Source organism: Bubalus kerabau, chromosome 2 (genome assembly GCF_029407905.1).
Source record: "Bubalus kerabau isolate K-KA32 ecotype Philippines breed swamp buffalo chromosome 2, PCC_UOA_SB_1v2, whole genome shotgun sequence".
NCBI classification, from domain to species: domain Eukaryota; kingdom Metazoa; phylum Chordata; class Mammalia; order Artiodactyla; family Bovidae; genus Bubalus; species Bubalus kerabau.
Genome location: NC_073625.1, coordinates 155,048,384 through 155,067,603, shown reverse-complemented (window position 1 = coordinate 155,067,603; position 19,220 = coordinate 155,048,384). Strand labels below are relative to the sequence as shown.

Here is a 19,220-nt window from a genome sequence, read left to right as displayed (position 1 = left end):
AGAAATGTGTCTGTCTCGTTTACCACTGACACATAGTAGGTACTCAGCCGGCACAACCAGTATCCTTATATGGAGCATGGCTGGAACAGGGTTTCTGAGGACCTTTTTTCCCACGACTTCTAAGGTGACTTCCCATGCTTTCTGCCAACACAGATTTTCCTCCACCACAAGCCACACTAAAGACCCTGTGCAGTTCATGGACAATGGCAGCTGGAACCCTGCCCTCCTAGAACTGGCCTCACATAGGAGATTATTTGAAAAGAGCCAGAAGAGAGGACTTTTTCCCTGCACTTGAGACACGGATCCACTAGATTCATCAGCAAACATAAGCTCCCAGGTCATCCTGAAACAAAATAGATAGAGTCTATGCAAGCTCATGGGATGGATAAGTGGATTTGAACACAATACAAAATAGAATCCTATGACACTCTCTCTTGTGGCAGGATACACTTACGGCCATCAGATGCTAGGTTTTTAAATTTTTCATTCATTTAAAAATCTTCATGGAGGGACTTCTCTATGCCAGGCTCCGTTTTAGACATACGGGGTTAGAACTGAGCACTCCAACACATATACATGGAACCAGATTCCTAGAAATGACCACCCCATGGAATTCAAGAGCCTTAAGATTATGCCTGTTCTAGTTATCTTATTTCCCAAAGTCAGGGATTTTAAATGTCAAGGGCATGCCTTTTGCTAAAAAGGAATATTTACAAAACTTAGAGTATTGCTCCTCCAGATATTTTTCCAGGAGTAAATAAAGGCAAAGTAACTGGAATTAAAGAAATAATGACACTATACCTGGAAGTCTCAACAAGTGGAATGTGAGACCAAGAATTCTCCTTAACTGGGATATTCCTCCTAGAATGAGGAAGGGGCTGTTCTGATGTGAACTAGTATGTCTGGCATTGGACCTGGTTTATTCCTGAGGACATAAGAGTGGAGATACAGACTTCCAGAATTAGAAAACACCAAAAGAAGGGGCCTAGACTAGTGAAAGTTCTTTTAGCTACTCCTGGATGATGATTTAATCCTTGTTCCAGTGGGAAGAAATGGGGGAAATCCAGATGGGGGAAATCAATGGACATCTTAAGTCAAGGAGTGAGCAGAACAGGCAGTCAACTTGTAGTCTCCCCACTGCCCTCCTGGCAGAAAGGAAAGACTGGAGAGTTTTTAGCACCAGAGAAACTGTTATTTCTCTGCCTTAGAGTGAAAACCTTAAGGTAAACATGAGGATGCTTGTGGGAAGCCAACAAAATTTGCACTGTGTTGACTTTTGTCTTCCTTTCTTTCCATCCTCAGTGTGAATACTTGGGAAAGACTAGGGATTCTGCAGCCAGTGTTGGCAAAGTCCCACCTCCCTCAGTTTATGGGTTCAAGTCCCATTGCAACTTCTTCCTTTGCACCCACTGCTCAACTGTCTGAGGCCATAAGTTTCAATTTTCCTCTCTTCCCATGTTGCCTCTCCAAACAGCTAGTATTGTATATGAAGGCAGGAGTGTCCCTTGCATATTAGAGATGCCCACTTCATATACTGTCAGAATACACAATAGGCCATTAAGCTGCTGAGTGAGTCAAAGAAGCGCTAGAGGCAACAGTGTTGGTCCTAAAATTTGTTTAGTGTTTATGATGTATGAAAAATAGTGGGGTTTTCTTTCATTGTTTGTTCATTCATTCTTTCATTCATTCAAACGTGTGCTGAGTGCCTGTATGTCGGGGGACTAGTGAAGACACTCCAGGTTCTCCATATGAATCAGAGACACAGATGTGAGAGGCTCGGGGGAACAGAACCTCTGAGCAGACCCGCCACCTGTGTGTGGCCCTGGCACCTTCCCTATTTGTTATGATGCTTTTGACTTAGAAAAAAAGATAAAACCAAGTTCAAATGAAGTTCATTGTGTGTATTTGTTTGCTTACCTTAGAGTTTACACTTGGCAATCCTCAAGGGAGGACTTTGGCTGAACCCAGGGAATCAGTGGGGAAAGAATCACAAAGTTTGGGACTTGTTGACCAGAAAATTCCCTGTGGTCTGACAGATCACCGTTTCCCACACAGCCCTCTTCATCAGAGAGATGACGGTCTCACTTTCAACTGGCTCTGCTGCTTCTTCTGGATTTTTCTTCCATGTGCCTATATCAGAGGCTTCTGTGTTTATTGATTGATTTTTCAGATTTAGCTATAACCTCTTGACTTCCTGCTGTGAAAGATAAGGATGTGGCACTCTTGTTCTGCCCATTCTTCCAATGGAACTGTATCGTAATTTTTTATTAAATCAATAGTCAAGGTAAACACTGTGGTGATTACTGAAATATTTTTCCCAGCTCAGGCAAACTGATAATGTTTCCTTTGTAATGCAACTTTTCTCCCCAGAGTTCAAAATTATCTTAAGATTTATAACTATTCCTAATGTTCTTTCAACTCTTTGCCAGAATTGTTAATCTCCATTTAAGTCAAATGTGTCAGGTAATCTGTTGTTTTTTTACTGGTTTATTTATTTTGGCTGTGTGGCACATGAGATCTTAGTTCTCTGACCAGGTATTGAATCCGTGCCCCTTGCATTGGAAGCAGGAGGTCTTAGCCACTGGACCATCAGGAAAGTCCCTTGATTTTTTTTCTTTTAAAAAATATAGCCCACCTGGAACCTTCTGTCCTTCTGCTTTGATGTGTTATCCAACTCTCCTGGGTTGAATCCATTTCTTGAATCCTATGTCTTCTCTTTCCCTGGTTTATCCCCTCATTTTGGTGAAGTACATCCTCTAGTAGCTTCCCAATAAGGCCTGCTTGAATTCTATAAAATTTTTGAATATTTCCCCCTGTTTTTATAGGAACTGATAACTCATTTTATTCTGTAAGTAGCATTTTTTTCATTGGTGCAATTATCTTCCATTACCTCTCTGAGGATAATAAGATTTTTCTGAAAGTTTATGCTGTTCTTTGTGCGGCCTCAATTTCCTCTGAATTTATATGTCTGATTAGGATTCCCAATAATCATTGTGTATAAGTCTTTTCTTTGAGTTCACTTACCTTAAAGAGGAACATTCTAACCTGCTGCCTCAGATGTACAAGTTGGGCCACAGGATTCGCAGAGGCAGTGGAAAAAGAGTCTCTGGTGGTTCTCCCCATTCATTCAGCATCCTGAGCTGCCCTTAATCTCCTTCTCCGATGTGTTTTCTGTTGAAGTCGATGTCTAGTGGGTGGGGTAGAGAAGTGACTAGGGGTCCCTCTGCTTTTAGTAAAGCCTCTTAACTCTCACCCCACCTCCTGAGAGGTTCCTGGTGCCTCCAATCCTGTGCCTTTCAGGGGGCTGCCCTATGGGGCCAATCTGTTTGCTTCCTGCCTCCTCTCTGCAACTCATGCCTGGTGTCTAAGTCATTCCTTACTTTCTACCTGCTTTCCAGTTTCCAAAATTTTATTCACATCTTTTCAATTCTTTTTCCGTTTTTCTTTTTAGCTTTGTCCTTGAAGAGTTTGTTGCCTTGAACAAAATCTTTATATTGTAATGAGGTTTTGAGATGGGATGAAGGCAAAAGAGGCTGTTTAATACACCATGTTGACTTGGATGGTTGCTCCATCTTTCAATGCGGAAAAAGTGCTTAAAATATTCTTTGAAAATCCCACCAAGTTTGAGAAAGTTGTTAAATCATCACATCTGTAGGTCCAATTCACAACCCTTATTGAGCTGTCTGCCACGTAGAAGGTGAGGAGTTCCTGCCGGTTGACTATCTGAATGAATAAATGAATCAGGTGTTCACTGGTAGTACTACTGACTCTTTTGGAAGTTAAAGGACTCTGGAAACCCAGAAGGGAGGAGAGCACAGTAGGTTCAAGTGAGTTCAGGAATACTGGTTCCACCTGGGAAGCTTCTAGAGTGACAGATCTCTGAAGATCGTTCCAGAACTAACTGAATCCTGTTCTTGGGAACTTGGTCCCAAGTTGCTTCAATGAAGCAAATGCCCACCTCCAGCCTTCTTGTTACAAGAGAAAAAGAAACCTCTGTTGTCTAAGGCACTGCAAAGCATATTCTTTTTTGCTGTTTGCAACTGAAAGCATTCCTAACAGATACGTGGGGATTGTGAGAGTCCTGAAACATGAAAGTGGAAAGGGTGTGTGGAAAAAGTTCAGCAAACATCTCCAGGGATGTGTAGCTACCAAAAGCCTCGCAGGAGGAAGGGTACTGATCAGGAGCCCTCTCAGGTGCTCCCCAGGTTCCCAGTGCTGACCTGCTCCTCCTTGCTCTTCCCCTCACCCCACCCAGCAGACCTACTCTGGTCTCCTTGGGAGGCACTGGGCTGCGGTTGTCTGGCCAGTCCTCTAGTCTCTCTCTTCTTGTTTTACGTTTCTCCATGTGCTTCGTGCCCTAAGCCTAAAGCTGTTTTGGAGTCACCAATCTCAACATGACTATTCTTGGCTCTTTTCAATCATTTTCTATCAACTTTATTCTTCCACAAGGTCACTTGGTCACTGTACAAGGAAGCAGGGAAAGAAAAATCCACAGAGTAATATCAATAACCTCAGATATACAGAGGACACCACTTATGGCAGAAAGTGAAGAGGAACTAAAAAGCCTTTTGATGAAAGTGAAAGAGGAGAGTGAAAAAGTTGGCTTAAAGCTCAACATTCAGAAAACGAAGATCATGGCATCTGGTCCTGCCAGAGCCAGCCGGCAAAGTCGATCAGGTCCCAAGAATGTGCACGGCGCGGCTGAGAAAGAATACTACAGCAAAAGAATACTACAACAAAGATGGGGTCGAGAGGATCAGACACGTCTCCACGAAGGGACGCAGCCTGACCACGACTTTATTCAGCATCTTATATTTATACAGGAGAGCGTGAGAAAGACAAGACAGTTAACATTTTTTCTTGGTTGACCTATACATCTTACAAAAAGTCACAAGAAATCTTGAGAGCATGGGAATGGCACCCTGTTATTATTTCTTACACCAGATAACATTTCGCTGTGCGTGAGAAGTTTGTCCAGAACTCCAGGTGTCTGCAGTAAATAATCGCCTAATCTCTGGGGTGGCGGGACAGAGAGCTATGTTTGCAAGCAAATCCTCAAGGACTGAGGCAGCTCCCAGAGCTGCGTCCTTTAGATAAAGGACCCTGTTCTCATGGGCAGCTCCCCGCATCTCCCCCTTTCTTTTTATATAGGCGCACGCTTATGTTCCTTTAACCGCAGACTATTTCCATAAATGGAAGCCTTTATCATCCATAGATCATCAATCAGTTTTTTAATTAAACAAGGTGCAAGAAATAAAACAGTTAAAATTATTAAGAATAGTCCTCCTATGGCTGCTCCCAAGTACCAAATACTATTGACGGTAGGTACATGTCAAAAAAGCTCTTTAACAAAAGACTCAGCTCTTTTTGCAACATCCAAATCAGGTCTGGGCGCATTTTCAATGTTCATTATTTCCTGATGTAGATGCAGCAAATCTAAGGAAATATTTTCATTATGCCAAATACCTTCTAAATGAGCCTTCACCTTATCCCAAGCAGTTATACTACCATTATATTTTTTTTGGGTAACACAGATCCATCAAAAATCGGCATGACATTGTACCTGTAATCTCAACTTTATACTTTGAACCTCTTCACCTAAAAATTTTACAACATCATAAAGGGCATTCAATCGGTCCTCTAGCTTTTTGTCAATATCTTCTTGAGTCCCCAGGGTAACAGATACATTTTGTGCCAGATTATTAACAAAAGTTGCAGTTTGCACTGATTGTGCCAGGGTCAGGGCTGCAGTAATGGAGGAGGCAATAAGGGTTACCAAAGCTACAAATCCCAGAATTATTAACCCTATTTCCCTGCAATAACGCATCAAAGCACCCTCTACTTCCCTCCAAAGCTCAAGTCCTCTTTCATCATACCAAGACCCATTGATCTTTACGGGAATCATAACAAAGGCAGGCTGTCTTAAAACTAGAACACTAGTCTGATTAGTAATTCCCCTGACGCAGTTAGTCAAAGTACAATTGTTACAAGTTATATCATAATTTTGTAACCCAGGTTGTGTATTTACAGATCCTACTAGTAAAGCATAAGGGTGAGGCACACGTGCACGAGGGTACCTCATGGTGAGATTCCATAAATAACCGTGTCTCACTTTCCATCCCACCTGAAGGTAGGAACCCTCACATCCAAGGGCAGCAGCTAATTTCCAGATTTCTGTTTGGAACACTTTAGAGCCGCCCAAATTCCAAATACGGGATGCAAAGTTTCTATTGTCCTGAGCTCCAGGGTTTCGGGCCAAGTCTGGATACCAGTCCCACAATGACTCATTTGTCCCAAATATGTTATAAACTGTAGCAGTTCCATCTCAACACAGTTTCCATGGTGCAGCAGTGACTCTTCCCCTTGTTCCAAAGTCGCAGAAAGGGATATCTAAAGGACCAGTCCCATTACAACGTTGAGGAATTCCAGATTCTTTCGTTACTCCAGGAATATATAGGCTCCAACCATTGTCATAATCAGCATATCCTGACTCCCCAACAAAAAGACATCCTGTTGAATTAAAATATCTAGACAGACAGATAGGTAAACGATCAAACACTCCATGATAAGAGGAATTGACTTGATTAGGAATAATATGTTTATCTGAAAAACCACCCAAAGCCACAGTATCATTAGTGTATATGGGAATGGACAGACCCTCCCAGCCCGCCGGTTGGAGAAGGGGAGGGTCGGGAAAATAAGCCCAGTAAGCATTTGAATATTCTTCAGAATGTGCAGTATTAATCTGATTTAAGATAATTAATAAGGTTGTCAGGAAGCCTAAAGGCGGTATCGGATCGCCCTGCACAGCAACACGATTCTGTGCCTCTCGCATCAATGCCTGGAATTGTTGCCGAGATGGTAATTCATCATGCTCTTGAATCATCAATCTCCTCATCTGGTTTACTAGAGATCGTCTCCGCCGCGCGTACCAACCTTTCCGGCAGCCAGTGCGGCGCTTCGGCATCCTTTGGGAAAACACAAACATGCCCTCACCCCCAAATTATTACAGGATCTGGTCCATACCATTTTCCCACAAGTGGGTCTTTCCAAAAGACTTTAGGTCTTATTGTTTGTGCATCAAAGTTCCAAAATCATTGTGCTGCTGAATGGCCACGTATATCCAATTGTAAAAAATTTAGAACAAATAAAGCATGGTTTAGAGAGTTGGAGGGGGTATTGAGATACAATTCCCCCTTCTTTAGTTTTTGCAATTGATGTTTGAGAGTTTGATGTGCCCGTTCAATAATTCCTTGACCTTGAGGATTATAAGGGATACCCGTTTTATGTGAGATAGACAATTGTGTACAAAACAGTTGAAAATTTTTTCCAGTGTATCCTGGACCATTGTCTGTTTTTATGGTTTTAGGGGTTCCCATAACAGCAAAACATTTAATGCAATGAGCTATACAATGTTTGCTAGCTTCTCCGGATTGTAGAGAGGCAAGTAAAAAGCCAGAGAAGGTGTCAATAGTAACATGAACAAATTTTTGTTTACCAAATTCAGGAATATGGGTAACATCCATTTGCCATATGTCATTTGGCAACAATCCTTGGGGATTAACTCCATAATGGGGGACACTAAAAAATTGAGGACATGTTTGACACTGCTTAACAATCTGTCTGGCAGCTTCTCGAGTAATGCCAAATTGAAGTCTTAAGCTACTGCTGTTTTGACAGTGTAAGCTGTGGGAAGTTTTTGCCATTTGTTCCAATGAAGGAAATATCATATGTGTAGCTTCGTCAGCCAAAGCATTGCCTCGTGTTAAAGGTCCAGGAAGTCCAGAGTGAGCACTAATATGACCGAAATAGCACTTATTAACTCTGGACCAAATTAAATGTTGTATATCATGAAAAAGAGCTTGGATAGTAGCATTCAGGGTACCAATAAATGGAACAGTATCAATAGTGTTTAAGGCTCTTATGATATATTGACTGTCTGAATATAAATTAAATGGAGCAGAGATTTGTAATAAAGCCTGAAAAATGGCAAATAGTTCTATTTCTTGAGCTGACTTATAATTAGTATGCCAGGTGGCAGTATTGTCTTGTATAATCAAACTAGCTATTCCATTAGAAGAGCCATCAGTAAATACAGTTAGGGCGTTGGCAAGGGGCTGAGAAACAGTGATTTTTGGGAAGAGAAATTGGTGATAATGAGCAAATTGCAAAATTTTATCCCTTATCTCTCTTTTGTTGCTGATACAGTACTTCTTTGACTGTCTTTCCTTGTAATGCTGTGGCCAAAGTTATGCCTTGAACGTACGAAGGGCCAGTATCGGCACAAATCCGTACATAATTGGATAAGCCTCCCTTTTTTCTGTAAGGTCTCAGGGCAGCTTGACAAGCCTAATTGGCATTCTTATAAGCAAGCTGTTTATCCAACACCATTCCTGCCTGCTCATCCCCTATCATTTTACTAATTGCCTCAAGCAGGTGGGCAACAAAATCCTGATATGGTTCATCTGGCCCCTGGCGAATTTTAGATAAATCTTCGGTCTTTTTATCAGAATTTGGAAGTTTTTCCCATGCTGGTAGAGCACTAATCTGAGGGTAGGCTCCAGGCAAATAATTAAGTTGATTATTAGTGTCTCGATAATCCCCCTCTCCCACCATTATTTCATAAGTGGTGTTCAGTCCCTGTCGCCGATTGATATCGGCTGTGATCCCATACTGCTCAGCAAACTCAGATTTCCATAGTAAATAATCTCCTCCAGATAGACAAGCCCAAGCGACCTGTTTCCAATCATTAGGTGGCAGATTTTGATTTCCTAAAGCCTCTATAATAGCCTGAGTAAACAGCGCAGTGGGGCCGTATTGTGCACAAGCCATTTTTAACTCTTTTAGTTGCTTAAAGGGCAGCGGTTCATAATACCTCTGCTGTTGAGCATTTTCAAATACTGGATAGATTCCTGAAAACCCGGGAATATGTTCTCCTTCATCATTAGCTCGCTTTATCGCTTGTTGAAGAGGAGATAATAATATCTTACTTCTAATTTTTATGTTTTCACTGGGCAAAGAAGCAGGGATAGATATAAGCTCTCATGGTTCTATGAAAGGCAGAGGTGGGTCGAGCCCAGCAAAAACTGAGGGAGGACATGCTGGAGGCACAGGCCGGCTGGAGTGGGAGTCTCCCTGTGCATCCTTTTTTACTACTATAACAATTTTCTGAATTAAATTCTCCAGCTGTTCTTCAGAAAGCCCTGAATGCTTTAATTCCCCTTTTCCTGAGGGGGGGTTGCATGCTAACCATCATCTCCCAAGGCACATCCTCTCTATGGTACTGAGCTGCTTGTTCATCTAACTCTTCCTGTTCATCAGAGCTTAACACATCATCATTCCTTCCAGCCTTACAAGTTGCTCCCTTGGGCACAGCATAAAGCGGCTAAGGCGGAGGGACGGAAGGCTCTGCAACTTCAGGTTCTGTGGAATCCCGGAGGGCCATTTGAATCTTGTGCCCCTCATGTTCAGGATCCAGACAGTCTCTTATGAGGGTCCACAAAGAAAAAGCATCCACAGGGACACGATTGGGACCATGTAAGGAGTAATATGTCTGCAATTGTTTTCCTACTTTCTTCCAAGTTTCCAGACTAACTGTTCCTTCCTCTGGGAACCAAGGACAAACTTCTTCTACAAAAAGTAAAAACTTCTCTAGCTGTAGCTTATTTACATGAATTCCCCTGCCTTTTAACATAGTTTTCAACATATGTAAAAATAACTGGCGGCTATTGCCTTGTCCCATGATTTATTACTCTCGACAATAACACTCCCTGCCCTTTACTTCAAATAATTAGGAATTCCTCGTTTCTTACCTCAATCCTGACAGGCAGCGGCCATCATTGCGCTCCGATTCTCGAGTCCCTGTTCGGGCGCCACCTGCCGGAGCCAGCTGGCAAAGTCGATCAGGTCCCGAGAACGTGCACGACACGGCTGAGAAAGAATACTACAGCAAAAGAATACTACAACAAAGATGGGGTCGAGAGGATCAGACACGTCTCCACGAAGGGACGCAGCCTGACCACGACTTTATTCAGCATCTTATATTTATACAGGAGAGCGTGAGAAAGACAAGACAGTTAACATTTTTTCTTGGTTGACCTATACATCTTACAAAAAGTCACAAGAAATCTTGAGAGCATGGGAATGGCACCCTGTTATTATTTCTTACACCAGATAACATTTTGCTGTGCATGAGAAGTTTGTCCAGAACTCCAGGTGTCTGCAGTAAATAATCGCCTAATCTCTGGGGTGGTGGGACAGAGAGCTATGTTTGCAAGCAAACCCTCAAGGACTGAGGCAGCTCCCAGAGCTGTGTCCTTTAGATAAAGGACCCCATTCTCATGGGCAGCTCCCCGCATGGTCCCATCACTTCATGGGAAATAGATGGGGACACAGTAGAAACAGTGTCAGACTTTATTTTTTTGGGCTCCAAAATCACTGCAGATGGTGACTGCAGCCATGAAATTAAAAGATGCTTACTCCTTGGAAGGAAAGTTATGACCAACCTAGATAGCATGCATATTCAAAAGCAGAGACATTACTTTGCCAACAAAGGTCTGTCTAGTCAAGGCTATGGTTTTTCCTGTGGTCATGTATGGATGTGAGAGTTGGACTGTGAAGAAAGCTGAGCGCCAAAGAATTGATGCTTTTGAACTGTGGTGTTGGAGAAGACTCTTGAGAATCCCTTGGACTGCAAGGAGATCCAACCAGTCCATTCTAGAAGAGATCAGCCCTGGGTGTTCTTTGGAAGGACTGATGCTGAAGCTGAAACTCCAGTTACTTTGGCCACGTCATGCGAAGAGTTGAGTCATTGGAAAAGACTCTGATGCTGGGAGGGATTGGGGGCAGGAGGAGAAGGGGACGACAGAGGATGAGATGACTGGATGGCATCACCAACTCGATGGACGTGAGTTTGAGTGAACTCCAGGCGATGGTGATGGACAGGGAGGCCTGGTGTGCTGCGATTCATGGGGTCGCAGAGTCGGACACGACTGAGCAACTGAACTGAACTGAATATCTCAAGGTTACCTCTTGCTATGTTTGTTGATAACAACCTACCCATTGTTGCATTCACCCTCAGCAAGAGAGGCTGGAGTTACTTTCCAAACCACTGGAAGCAGATTCTGTGGGAGCCTGCAGAGATGGCAGAGATACAGGTAGTTCTGGAAAGAGGTTAGTGGCTGGAAACCCAGGGAGTTCTCCCAGAACTAAAGAAGAATTAAGGGGGTCCTTTTCCCTGGAGGAAGAGGAAGTGGGTGAACTTCAGGGCCAAAGCCCTATGTCAGGGAGGCAATGAGAGAGGTGACACTTCAAAGGAATGGTACACATTCCTTTATGGTTAAATGTAGCAGAGTAATATTCCATTCCTAGAGAAAGGAATTCTACTGCCGAGATTACTACCTCTGACCTGAGATTCTGCCCTAAGTAGACACTGTATGTTATGGTGGCAGGCACCAGGTGATTCTGCAGATCCAATAGAGCGAGTTAAATGATCTTCATGAAACAAAAGGTCTCGGGGCAGAAATTAGTGATGATGTGAGGAACTAAATGATGAGCTCCTTGCTGGGGAGGAAACCAGCATTTTAAAATTCTCTCCATGTTTACAGTCCTTCAGACCATATTCCTGGAGCACTTCACTGCTCTAAGTGTCTGAGAAGGACTCCTGAGGGACCAGGTACCAAGATGCAGCTGCAGATTATGTTTAGCCCTTGACAACAAGATTAATAGCTAGAGGATCTCAAGGCAGGACAGTCAGGAAGGGGCAACCACTGGAGAGTGAGCCCCATCCCTCCCACGTGCTTAGTGAGCCCTCTCGAAAACATCTCCAGGCACTTCAAGTAAAACACTATGTGTTTATTACATCATCAAGTGAGACTTTTGCATTCCATCTGTGTTTTTCTAAATAAATTCTAATCAGCATCAGCAGATCACCTGACTGTCCCTACAGCAACTTCAAGGCCAACCAGTGCTCAGGAAAGTCAGGTGCTTTGCAATAATGAGTTCACAATTAGAAGTGACTTGTTTTTCAGATCAGTTTCCAACTTGATTAGTGACTTTTCTCAGTGGATTTCAGAGCTGTAAATTTTTCACCTTTTATACTTTGAAGCTAAGGCTAAGTTACTGTGTGTGTAAGCATTTGAGACTGTGCTGTTTTTCTGTTGGACTGACCTTCTGGTCATTATAAAGTGTCCTGTTCTGTTGGGTGGTGCTTCCTGCCTCACAATTTACTGTCTGGTATTAGGACAGCTCCCCCAGCTCTGTGTGGTGAACATCTGCATGATGACTCATCCTCTCAATTTCAACCTTTCTGTGTTCCTATTTTTAAAACCTGTTTTTCAAAATCCAGTATTATGGTTGTAGCTTTTTACTTGGATTAGTCAGCCTTCTTGATATAGTTTATATTATATTTATATTAGTTCTTGATATAGTTGGATTTTCAGTGACTATCTCACTGTTTTCTAATTAACCCACCTGCTTTATGTTCCATTTAAAGTTTTTCCCTTCCTTCTTTTGAATGACTAAAACATTTTTTATCATTCCATTTTACCTCTTTATTGACTTGTCACAGATTTTTTTATTTAGTGTTTTTATGTCTTGAGTATGGGCTTCTCTTGTGGCTCAGATGGTAAAGAATCTGCCTGCAATGCAGGAGACCCAGGTTCAATCCCTGGATCAGGAAGATCCCCTGGAGAAGGGAATGGCAACCCACTCCAGTATTCTTGCCTGGGAAATCCCATGGACAGAGGAGCCTGGGGGGCTACAGTCCATGGGATCACAAAAGAATCGGACACAACTCAGCGACTAACACTACCACTACTACTATGTCTTCAGTGCTGATCTCTAGCTACATTATAAGGCACTACCTTCCATTCCAGGTTCCATAGGGTGAAGAGAAAAAGTAGCAAACTTTCTGAATGCTAAGAGGTGGGCAATAGGTGGTTTAAGCTTAGAAATTAATGGCTGGATGGATAAATAAAAATGGAAGGCTGAACTAGGTCATTCTTTGAAAGAATTCATGGGATACATGGTTTTACAACAGAAGACACCACATTTGCAACATAGAAAAACACCTTCAGTCAACTCTTTTATGTTTTCTGGTTTTGATCCAATGAAAGTGAAAGTTGCTCAGTCGTGTCCAACTCTTTGCAACCTTATGGACTATACAGTTCATGGAAATCTCCATGCCAGAATACTGGAGTGGGTAGCCGTTCCCTTCTCAAGGGGATCTTCCCAACCCAGGGATCAAACCCAAGTCTCCCACATTGCAAGCTGATTCTTTACTAGTTGAGCCACCAGAGAAGCCCAAGAATACTGGAGTGGGTAGCCTATCCCTTCTCCAGAAGGTCTTTGCAATCCAGGAATCAAACCGGGGTCTCCTGCATTTCAGGATTCTTTACCAGCTAAGCTACCAGGGAACCCAATATCCAACTGCTATTGGAAATTCATACTGGATGACCCATGAGTATCTTAAATTCAGCATATCCTCCTTCACTGCCCTGGCTCCCTTCTCTGTACGCTATCTCAGCAATAGTGCCACCTCCTACCAGGTTGCCAAGCCGAGAACCTAGGCATCAGCTTAGACTTCCCTCTCTTTCTCATCTCTTTTATCAGCAACTCTGACTGCCCCTGCATCTTGAAGGCCCCTCATATCGATCCACACTTCTCCACACTGTCACCGCCCCTACCCGCTCTTTTGTATCGCCCACCCGCAGAACACTGCCTAATGACTCAATTTGCTACATGAATGCTCACAGAAGCAACAGTTTAGGACAAACAACTGCCACCCTTTTGCCATATCAATTAGCCTCTTTTCAGATAGTAAAGAGCCCACAAGGGGTTGAGGGGGAGGGGGAGACCTGCTAGGCAGGAAGGACTCCTAACAAAGAGCATTATAAAGGATCTAATGATTTCATTCCCAGTGAGTCCCATACTAGCCAGTAAGTGCTTCTCTCCTCACATTAGGAAACAGAAATGCTGTCCTTGAAGGTCATAGTGACCTAAGTGAGTAAAACTCTGAAAGCCAGTTTTCAATTCCCAAGTGTACTGACTATCTGGAATTTTCAGGGGACTTGATGGATCAGAGTAATGCAAAAAAGCAAGACCTCCAGCCCCAGGGTTTTATGGCATCTATAAAACATGTTTTACAGTTTCTGCTCAATTTTATGCTGTTAAGCTAAACATTTGATATCATATGGCACTTTAAGCACATTGATTTATGGTAAGTCAGCAATTGCATCTGTAATAAAAAACCCAAAGTATGGGTTTTAAAAGTAATCTACTGTATTTATTATTGACATAAATGGTTACCTGCAGTCCATTTGACCATCATCTTAGATTTAACTCGTGTATTAAAGATATTATGTTTCCCACTCAGCAAGGTCATTGCCAAGGTGAAAACTATATATGGTTGGAAATGAAAAAGATCAAATGCGTAATGATAAATATTTTTCAAATAAATGATATATAGGATTTCATCTTTCTATATTCCTGATTAATAATCACATTCTGTTTATTTTTTACACTCACCCCTTTCCCCCAGCCCCCAAGTCCAGCAGCCACTAATCTTTTCTTCATCTCTATAGGTTTTTTATTTCAAGAATGCTGTGCAAATGAAATCAGGCAGTTTGTAAACTTTTGAGACTGACTTTTTTCCCCCATTCAATATAACTCCCTTGAGGTCTGTTCAGTTTTATGTGGATTGTCTGGTGCTTATTTTGGCAGCATGGATACAACAAGGGTGGCATAATTCAGTTAATTTGAAAACTACTAAAATACAAACCAAAGTAAGAGTGTCTAAGTTCAAAGTAATTTCATAACAGGGAAATAATTTAGTCCATTTTAATGAAGGAAAAATGTTAATTTCTAGACAGTGTTAGAGCAAGTTTGGACAAAAATGCATTTAGTTAATTTAAGAGGTGGCTGGCAGCATATTTAAAAAACAAAAACCAAAAAAACCTGATATCCCTAAGGCTAATTTAAGAGATGTTTTAAACATCACATTGTATACCTTAAATAAATACAATTTTAATTTGTCAATCACATCAAAATTAAGCTGGGGAGAAAAATAAGGAAACCGAAGCACAAAGAGGTGAAGCTGACTTTTCCAAGGTGACAGAGAAGTCTGTGGTAGTGTTAGCTGCTCAGTCATGTCCAACTCTGCAACCCCATGGACTGTAGCCCATCAGGCTCCTCTGTCCATGGGATTCTCCAGGCAAGTATACTGGAGTAGGTAGCCATTCCCTTCTCCAGGGGATCTTTCCTACCTGGGTTTTCTTCATTGCAGGCAGATTCTTTACCATCTGAGCCACCAGGGAAACCCATGTCAGTGGTAGGATTAGGCTAGAAACAGCTTCATCTGTGAGCCAAGAAGGAGTGTCTGACAAGATCCAGCAGGCCTGGGAGTCACAGTTCTTTTGGAGGAAACAATGAATGAGCAACCTTTCTCCTTATCTCTGTTTCTCCTGTGTCTTCTTGCCCTGGTAGCTTCTTTTTTACTTTCTTCTTTCTCAAGAGACCTGGGCTGCCATAGCTTGCTTCATCTGGAGAGGGGTTGGGGACTATACCCGGTCCCTTCTCTGGTAGGTGACTTTACCTTACATGGGACATTGCTGGTTAGACATTGGCCAGAATTACAGCTGCTCAGAACTGTGACATTAGTGCATTATTAGGCATTATTTCACTCCTTTCCAGGTTAGTTGACTGGAATTGAGGAGAACTAAAATTAGCCAGGAGCATCAGTAGTAATAATCCCTTATGTATTCACAAGGCTTCCCCAGCTATTAAAGTATATTCCTCCATATAGTATCAACTGGTTATTGCTTAAAACCACTAAATTTGGGGTAGTTTCTATAACCAAAAAAAAAAAGATAAAACGATTAATTTTGTCCAATAATAAAAAGACAATCCAATTAAAAATGAGCAAAGGATCTGAATAGATATTTCTCTAGAGAAGGTTTACAAAGTATAATCAGCACATGAGAAGATTTCCAATATCATCAGCCATCAGAAAACACAAAGCAAAGAAATATGACTTCACACACACCCACTAGGATGGCTATCATAAAAAAGACAAGACAATAACAAGTATTGGCAAGGATGTGGAGAATGAAATCCCTAGTGAGAACTAAAAACATACGTCCACAAGAACTTGTATAAGAATACTCATAGCAGCTTCATTCATAATCACCAAAAAGTGGAAACAATTCCAGTGTCTATCAAGTGATGAAGAGATAAAAAAAAAAGTGTATTCACACAATGGACTATTATTTGACATTTACAAGGAATGAAATACTGATACATGCTACAACATAGATGAAACTTGAAAACATTTTATAAAACGAAAGGAGCTAATCATAATATACCACATGTGTAATTCCTTTTAAATGAAATGTTCCAAATAGGCAAATCTACAGAGAAAAATCTTGGGACAGAGGATAAGATTGTCAGATAGCATCACTGACTCAATAAACATGAATCTCAGCAAACTCTGGGAGATAATGAAGGACAGGGAAGCCTGGCATGCAACAGTCCATGGGGTCTCAAAGAGTCCGACATGACTAAGCGACTGAACAATAACAACAGAGGCTGAAAACATATTAGTGGTTTCTGAAGGCTGGGTGGATGGGGGACTGTAAGGGGTAATGAAGAGTGAAAGGTAATGGGTATAGGGTTTCCTTCTGGAGTGTGGAAGTGTGCTAAGATTAGATGGTGGTGATAGTCACACAACTCTATGAATATACTGGGGTGGCCAAAAAGTCTGGGCTTTTCTGAAAAGCCCTGGTGTTACAGAAAAACCTGAACTTTTTGGCCAACCCAATACTGAAATGCATTGAATTTTACTTATTAAATGGTTGAATTGATGGGATATGAGTGGTATCTCAATAAAGAAAATAAAAATGAAAGCCACAGACTGGGAAACATTATTTACAAAATATAATCTGATTTAAAAAGTAACAACTCAAATATATATTACAACTAAATATTGGGAACACAAACACCTTTATTTAAAAAAAATAGGGCAAAGATCTGAATAGACAGTTCACCAAAGAAGAGACATGAATGCTAAATAAACATAAAAAAGTTGTTCAATCAACATCATTAGTCATCAGGGAAAGGTAAAGTGAAACTAGCCAGAGCTATTACTACATATCCATTAGAATGGCTAAAATCAAACGAAAAAACCTGACAATATATAGTGTCCATGAGCATGTGGTAACACTGGATCTTTCATACATTTCTGTGGGAACGCAAAAAGCCACAGCTAGTTTGCATAGTGGTTTGGCAGTTTCTTAAAAACTTACGTATATACTTACCATTCCACTGACCAAGCCTACACACAGGTATTCACTCAAGAGAAATAAACAATTTATGTTTTTACAAAGACTTATGCATGACTGTCCTTAGCAATTTTATTCATAATAGCTCAAACTGGACGGAACTCAAGGTTTCATCAACAAGCGACTACACAGACAAACCATTCTAAATCCCCTCAATGCAAGAAAAGAACTAACTACCAGAGCATACAATATGGATGCAGTGCAGATGGTTTGTTATGTAAAAGAAGAGAGACCACAATGACTATATATTCTCTGATTCCACTTGTATTCCAGGGATTGAACCCGGGTCTCCTGCCTTGCAGGCAGACGCTTTAACCTCTGAGCCACCAGGGAAGCCCATATAAAAATCTAGAGAAGGCAAACTGTAATGGAAGGAATCAGATCAGGGGATGTCTGGGGATAAGTGTAGAGGAAAGGATTAACTGTAATGGACCAAGAAGGAATTTTTGGGGGTGATGTCTATTTTATGTTTTGATTTGGGTGGTGGTTACGTAATAATATACATTTCTCATGAATTACTGACTTGTACAATGACAAAGTACACATTTTACTGAATGTAAATCATACCTCTATAAAGGTGACTACATTTTTTAGACAAAAATCAAAGAAACATGTGGTTTATGGAAGTAGGGAATTACTACAGGCTGAAATGTTTGTTTTCCCCCTCAAACTCAAGGTTAAAACCCAATCCCCAACATAATTATTAGAAGGTAGAGCCTTTGGGAGGTGGAATTAGTGCCCTTAGAAGCCAGAGAGCTCCTTCATCCCTTCTACCACATATGATGCAGGAAAAAATAAACAAACCAGAAAGCAGGCTCTCACCAGATACAACCCCAGCTGGCATCCAGATACTGGAATGGTCAGCCTCCAGAACTGTGAGAAATACATTTCTGTCATTTATAAGCTACTCAGGCTATGGCGCTCTGTTTTAGCAGTCTGAATGGACTAAAACAGGAATAAAAAGGGATTATTGTTGATAACAAACTGAAATCCATCATGTGAGTCAGTCCTTATGTGAGGCATGTACAGATAGAAGTTAGGGTTCTTAATTCCTAGAACAGGGACCGAGAACACTCTACCACGTGTTCAGTTCTTTTTAGTTTGTATAATATCTCCTGATATGAATCCAAAGCACTGTGAAAACGAGAGAAACATGAAGGAGTTTTAAAACCAAATATGTTGACCTTATGACACAATTCCTGGATGGTGCCCTCAGAGGAGGGGCATGTTCCAGGATTAGAGTGAATGTAGACATTCTAGGAATCAGCGAACTAAAATGGACTGGAATGGGTGAATTTAACTCAGATGACCATTATATCTATTACTGTGGGCAGAAATTCCTCAGAAGAAATGGAGTAGCCATCATGGTCAACAAGAGAGTCTGAAATGCAGTACTTGGATGCAATCTCAAAAACGACAGAATGATCTCTGTTCATTTCCAAGGCAAACCATTCAATATCACAGAAATCCAAGTCTATGCCCCAACCAGTAATGCTGAAGAAGCTGAAGTTGAACGGTTCTATGAAGACCTACAAGACCTTTTAGAACTAACACCCAAAAAAGATGTCCTTTTCATTATAGGGGACTGGAATGCAAAAGTAGGAAGTCAAGAAACACCTGGGGTAACAGGCAAATTTGGCCTTGGAATACGGAATGAAGCAGGGCAAAGACTAATAGAGTTTTGCCAAGAGAATGCACTGGTCATAGCAAACACCCTCTTCCAACAACACAAGAGAAGACTCTATACATGGACATCACCAGATGGTCAACACCGAAATCAGATTGATTATATTCTTTGCAGCCAAAGATGGAGAAGCTCTATACAGTCAACAAAAACAAGAGCAGGAGCTGACTGTGGCTCAGATCATGAACTCCTTATTACCA

At 41.5% G+C, this 19,220-nt stretch overlaps 2 long non-coding RNA genes across 3 annotated transcripts in view; one reads left to right on the top strand and one right to left on the bottom strand.

Annotated features, from left to right (window-relative positions):
- Window positions 1–4,742: 4,742 nt before the first annotated feature.
- The window catches only part of LOC129643967 (uncharacterized), a 41,621-nt gene continuing 27,143 nt past the window's right edge, over window positions 4,743–19,220 (bottom strand). For both annotated transcript variants that reach the window (XR_008710631.1, XR_008710630.1), the window contains 3 exons: window positions 9,813–9,959; window positions 6,937–6,968; window positions 4,743–6,527 (listed from right to left, as the gene is read on the bottom strand). This is a non-coding gene — a long non-coding RNA (uncharacterized LOC129643967). The remainder of the gene's footprint in view (window positions 6,528–6,936; window positions 6,969–9,812; window positions 9,960–19,220) is intronic.
- LOC129643968 (uncharacterized) lies at window positions 8,777–10,396 on the top strand. The gene is made up of 3 exons (XR_008710632.1): window positions 8,777–9,065; window positions 9,349–9,537; window positions 9,827–10,396. It is a non-coding gene; the product is annotated as an uncharacterized LOC129643968 (long non-coding RNA).